Source organism: Leptonychotes weddellii, chromosome 2 (genome assembly GCF_054177405.1).
Source record: "Leptonychotes weddellii isolate Sample4059 chromosome 2, ASM5417740v2, whole genome shotgun sequence".
Lineage (NCBI taxonomy): Eukaryota > Metazoa > Chordata > Mammalia > Carnivora > Phocidae > Leptonychotes > Leptonychotes weddellii.
In genome coordinates, this window is record NC_138370.1 from 38209260 (window position 1) to 38215631 (window position 6372).

Sequence of the window (6372 nt, forward strand, 5' to 3'; positions counted from 1 at the left end):
CCTTACTTCCTCTATCTACATAATACTACAACACTCATGATCAAAATGCATTTTCATTTTACTGACTATGAGAGATTTTCCAGGGAATGTGTGTTCTTTGGAGGAAAGGGTAGAATGGAGTTTGTGATCAATGAAGAATTAAGGACTAGAGTGATGCATATTTGTGAATTTCTCATACCCTTAACAGGTCTGGGTTCTCTTTGTTGCAGACTTCTCCATTGTGGTTGGGGTGCTGTTCCCTGTGGCCGTCATATCTGTGGTGGTTGCTATAGTAATCTGGCATGAAAACACCAGAGGAAAGCAGAAGGAAGTTCAGAGGTAGCCTTCTATCTTGCTTTGGGGACTTTTTGACCTCTAATTTATTTTAAATTCAAGGATATGACCCAAATTCTCAAATTTAAGTAGTTTACTACAAATACTCATAAATAAGTACAGATACATTTCTCTTGGACCAGAGGCTGGGTATCAGTTTTACTGGGAAATCCGTCACAGCAATACATGTATTGTTTTTATGTTGATTACTGTATTTATAATTAATAAAATGTTATAATAACTCTCATTAGTAAAGATTTTACACCCATTATAAGAATACACTATGTAACATTTATTGGTCATTATCTTTATGACAAGTGCTATGCTGAGTCTTTTTATAATTCATTATCTCTAATCTTCACAAGAATGTTGTGAGGCAGTAACTATTATTTCCATTTTATAGATGAAAAGGTATTTTATATTAGTCCTTAACAACAGTCTTGCAAAATCAGGCACTTCACACTTTTTCTTAAGTGGAAACAAAGGCTCAGAGGTTAACAAATATGTTCGAAGTCTTACCACTTAAGTTGTTGGAATCTTGATTTGCACCTACATTGGTTAATCTTTCAAACATGGTCTTGACAGTACAGTTATCTTTCTAGCCTTTGTTAAAGACTGACTTATTCACATATAATGGGTTTCCTAAATATTGAGTGAATAAAATAAATCATTAATTAAATGAGATAGTAATTTAAATAAACACTGATTCAACACCATCATTATTAGGAATCAAGGCTCTGTAGAGAATCTAGAAGAAAATTAGTGGTGGTGATTATGAATTCCAGGACAAGGAGGCCTTAAGAGTATCCTAGAGAGCAGAAGAAAGCCCAGTCAACGACCAAAGATGACACAATGGGCAAAGAAAATTATCAAGCTTCTTTTGAGTGTCCTCATCATGGTGAAGGAAATGTTAAGTCCTTTTATATGATATGCTTTCATATACAGGCCACTGTTTACTACTGGCAGCAGGCCTCGCAGACAGAGGAGGAACCCACAGACGGTGAAGGATGTTCAGCCCCAAGAGGTGAACCATAGTTTGTAGTGTGTTTGCCTTGGACGCCAGTTTGTGATTCTTTCATTGTCTTGTCCTGACCACCTACCTATCTGTCTTTCCTACTCAGCAGTGTTTTACAAATCCAGTCCACTAGTTAGTATGTAGCTAGAATTTGGGACTCTCTAACTACACATTTGGAAAATTCTCCTTTGCCTTTTTTTTAAAAAGATTTTATTTATTTATTTGAGAGAGAAAGAGTGAGCAAGAGAGAGAGAGGCAGAGCGCACAGCAGGGGGAGGGGCAGAGGGAGAAGCAGACTCCCCACGAGCAGCGAGTCTGACATGGGGCTTGATCCCAGTACCCTAGGATCATGACCTGAGCTGAAGACAGATGCTTAACCGACTGAGCCACCCAGGCCCCCCTCCTTTGCTTTTTTTTTTAAGTGCAAAAGTGTCTTCCTAAAATGCAGAGGCTGCTTTGTTGAGGTTCACAAATGCAAAGAAAATAAAGAGAACAAGGAGAGCAGAGTCCAGATGTCTCTCTCTTTCTCTCCCTCTCTCTTCCTCCCCTGATGCTCCTCCATCTCTCTTCCCCTCTGTCCCCCTCCCTCCCTCCTCTCTTCTCTCTCTCTCTCTTTCTAAGTTGATTCCTTTTTCCAATGTCCCAATTAAGACAATAATATGTGTATTTGTATGACAATACATGTATACATGTAATATGTATAACCCTTAAAGCCCTAGCTGTGTCCTGCAAGTTTAGAAGTTTTAGCAGAGATTGGCTAATGGTAATGTCATTGGCAATAATGTTTTTGATGGAGACATACCTATCTCTGACAGCTCTGGATACAGCAGAATGCATCCCCAGGACCACAGTGATTTCCCATCCTATTTCTTGGTGTCATTGCAATTCTGATCTCCCATCTCTTGAAAGGACGGCTTATTTGGAAGTTGAACTTAGGAAACTGATCATTTCATTTAAAAATATTATTATTTTCTTTTTTTTTAGATGAGTCGGATGAAGCTCCATGCACCTGATCTGCCGGTAGAGAGCAATGAGCCTCCAGCTTCTTCTGTGAGTTAGCAACTTCTCTTAAATAGCACTTCCAATCAAATCTCAAGGAAATACTAGTAAGAGAGATAACCCACAATACCCAATTATTTCCTCAGAAGAATGTTAAAATCTTTGTGAATATTAATATAAAATACAGATTTCCTGGCAAAACTTTTTAAAATGCAAAATGTGAGAAGGTTTAACCTACCTATGTTTAACCCCTTAATCTGAATTACTGGGTCTCAAAAGCTGGTTACTTATTACAAGAAGAGTACCAATCTGCTTCATGGAGTGGCATCTCCATCATCCGTCTATTGGCACTGGCCTTATTTCTGAATTATATATATATATATGCCTAAATGAAAACATTTGAACTTACAGATTTAAACTATTTTCATGGGTAGGATCATGAGTTCTCCATTTCTGAAAATGATTTAAGCCTTTCCATTAAGCACATCTGTTTTCAAGGCCCCATCTTTGAATTAATTTTATTTTACCTTTTCATTAGCTAATTACAAAGCCAGATTTTCTACCACCACCGATTCCTACATCTGTGTCATCTTCTTCTTTCCTTGTAAGTATCAGGTAGTCACTAATAATTTTTTAAATGTCTTTTGTGCCCCATGTGGATAGTGTCTCTAAATCTATAGATTCTTTCTCACGATACATGCTCCCTAGGCCAACCTGAGATATTGTAGCACATAGGTTTATCTGAGAAAGCAAGGCCTACTTACTATCTATAAATTAGTATGGGTATTAATTTTTTATTATTAAAAATATTTCTGTTACATAATCATCAAGAAATGATAAATAGTTTTTATTATTAAAAATAGTCTGTTACATAATCATCAAGAAATGGCAAATAGTTTTGCTCTAGGAGATAAACAGTCTCCTTTCTAGATGCTTATTTTGGAGAATATAAAATTTTATTATATATTTTACTTTTTAATTTAATATAGATAGAATAAGGCCTATATTAGCTACAGTTTTCTATAGAAGGTGGGGTATGAAAAACAGACCATATGTAGGCAAACCTGGAATAAAAGTTAGGCACTTAAGAAGTAAAAGGTAGAATTCATTCACTCAGTAATTACTGAGCATGTTTCTTCATACTTGGTACTCTGTTGTGGGTAAATGAGAAAGAACTAAAATTAAAGTCACTTTTTCAAGAATGTTTACATTTTTACTGTGAAAACAAGTCATATGTGTATAGAGCGCTTAATCCCTCACATTTTTTTTGTGCCAAAGTATGTGATACCTATGAAAAGAATGTGGTAAAGGGGAAAATGAATGGACTCAGAGTAGTTGAAGTAGGAGAAAGATCCATTGGGTAAGTGGTTGAAATTTGAGCTAGAGTGATGCGGAGGTAAGGGATGATTTAAATAAGGAAATAAATATGCCTAGGATTGGGAAAGAATAGCATTTCTAATGACCTACTATTATTTTTGTCTCTAATATAGCATAATGCCAAAAAAGTACTTCCCTCTACTGTTTTTAAGAATAAAATAATGTCAACACCTAAGGTAAGAGATCCATAGGCAAATGACTGTAATCTTGTCACACTCCCACTGTCAAGGAGAGAAGTTCTAATTGTGTCTTCCTAGAAGATGTTCACTAAGAACAGTATCTGTATGATTATAGGGTGGGAGCAGAGATATGTCTTCCTTCCTAGTGTGGTCAAGACCAAGAGGAAGAAGATGGAAGGGTCTTAGCTAGAAAGTGATGATGATCCCAATATTCTTTATTTTCTCAGAAATATTCCCCAGGGGAGTGAGATAGAGAACATCTCCCATAGGATAATCCCCCAGTGTCTCATAACTCTTCTCTTGATCCCTCACCTTCTCCATATTACACCAATTAGTCAGATGGATATTTGCATCCCAGCGTGGTGTTTTTCTCACATTCTTTTCCTGCCTTCCCATGTTTGCACTCCTTCACTGCGGTATATCAAATGATCTATAAAATAGGAAGTGTGACTACACAGAATTTACTTTAACTTCTTAATAGTTCAAAGGTATAGAATATCTAAGTTTTAGAATTAAATAGATCATTTAAGAACTTTGTCTTTTTCAGGGTTCCAATCCAAAAGTCTGAAGCATCAACTAAGCAAGGATGGGTGGGGTAATGATCTACTTGGAAGATTGGATAATCTGGATGGAAGAGAAATATACTTACTTCCTCCTTATTATTTGCTCTTGATACTCAAGATGTTAACATATCTTGATTCATGTTGTACTTTGAGGAGACTAAACAAAAATTTTCAACAGAGACACTCTTGAGAATCTTTGTATGAATTTACAATTTCTATCTTCCATACTCATGGGAAAGAAGAGGACTCTAAACAAACAGCTGAGGATCTGAAATCTCTAATTAGGTGACTTTCTTAGACAACCCTCCTTTTCTTACTATGACGTTGACTAATATTTCCTCAAATATTTTGAACAGCTTGATTTTCTCATTTAGTAAGAAATAATTTACCCTCTAATTAAAACAAAGAAACAAAAAAATCCCCAGGAAATCACAGGAAACTGGGAGGGATGGAAGAAAATGATATGTTCCTCATTAGATGACTAGCAGCATCTTGACTGTTTTAACCATAAACCTGTCAAATTAGAACTGTAAGAACAAAATTATGTAAACAATCTCTGATTTATATAACATCTTTTTCCTACATTATCTTTTGCAATCCTTATTAGCTGTGTCATTTGAAGTTTGCTACAAGTGAATAAAACTTTATTAATTAAACTTTTTTCACAAAAATTTGTACAATTCAGTTACCGGCAAGCTTAAAGTGAACTTCACTTTCTAAGTAGAGAAAGTTTTATTTACATAAATTAATAGCATAAACCAGAGGTTGTCAACTGGTAGCTTGCCAGACATATCTGGACTACAGATTTAATTTATTTGGCCGGGATGATTTTGGTCATAAAGTATTTTAAAATGTTTTGAATTTACTGTCAATATTTAAAAATTGGGAGATCTTGCATAAACATCCAGATTTCCAGCTTTGTAAAAGTAATCAAATGGTTTGGCAGCACTGGAATCACATTGTCCATAGCAACCATCAGCTTAGTTGACTGATGTTGGAATAAGCATTTTTGGTTGCCTTCCAAATAACCTTCTTCCTCCTTATTTTCAGAACACCAGTTTTATTCAGTTGTCCATATTTTAGAAAAAGGCAAACCTGACTCCATCTCCAGGTTAAATCTCTATCATTTTAAATCAGTCATAATAATCTTATTTCCTTTACTAGTGATTGATTTGGTAAGTGTATGACTCCCCCCCTTTTTTTTTACCAATGAGACAAGAGAAGAGATATGTTGGGAAATTTTCACAAAAGGTATCCTTTCCCTTCTTCTGGATGTTGGGATCTGGATAGCCTATCTGGTAGTGTTGCAACCATGTTGTGATTATGAGGTCAAGGCTGATATAATAAAACCTGGTCTCTTAAAGATGTCATTGAATGGGTAGAATAATAACTGCTGGAGTTACCCTAAACTTTGCTGGGATTTCCTATTATGCGATCAATAAAATTTCCTTATTGTTTAAGCCATTTCAAGTTGGGTTTTCTTATTTGCTACAGAAATCATCCTAACAAAGTTGTTGCTTCCATTATTAGGGTACATGCTTTCCATGTGTGCAATTAGGACCACTTCATCATCACCACGATTTTTGTTTATTTTTTATACTTGGCCTGCTTTACCCATTTCCACCATTGACCTGGCCCCATACCCGTTCTTTTCCATGGGGGACTTTATCTGCAAGAAGTTCATTTCCCCTTTTAGTGTGAGTTTCTATATAAGCTCAATCCCCAGCATACCCAGAGTCCATCTGTCAAATCTCTCCTATTATAGCAGCCTTTCTTTCCACGTGGGAGTTTACTCAAGAACACATTAAAAACTATAGCTTTATCTGTGGGGTTAGGTTTCAGAAGACCTTGCCCTAACCAGAAATAAATCCCTATTTCCCACAAGGCCACAGTCTTACTTACGACAAACCTATAGTTCTTTGCTCTA

General features: G+C 36.0%; 1 long non-coding RNA gene across 1 annotated transcript; it reads left to right on the plus strand.

The window, feature by feature from the left end:
- Positions 1–215: 215 nt before the first annotated feature.
- LOC145718780 (uncharacterized) lies at positions 216–5909 on the plus strand. Its single transcript, XR_014142016.1, has 6 exons — positions 216–318; positions 1258–1336; positions 2312–2377; positions 2865–2930; positions 3817–3879; positions 4430–5909. It is a non-coding gene; the product is annotated as an uncharacterized LOC145718780 (long non-coding RNA).
- The last annotated feature ends 463 nt before the right edge of the window (positions 5910–6372 follow it).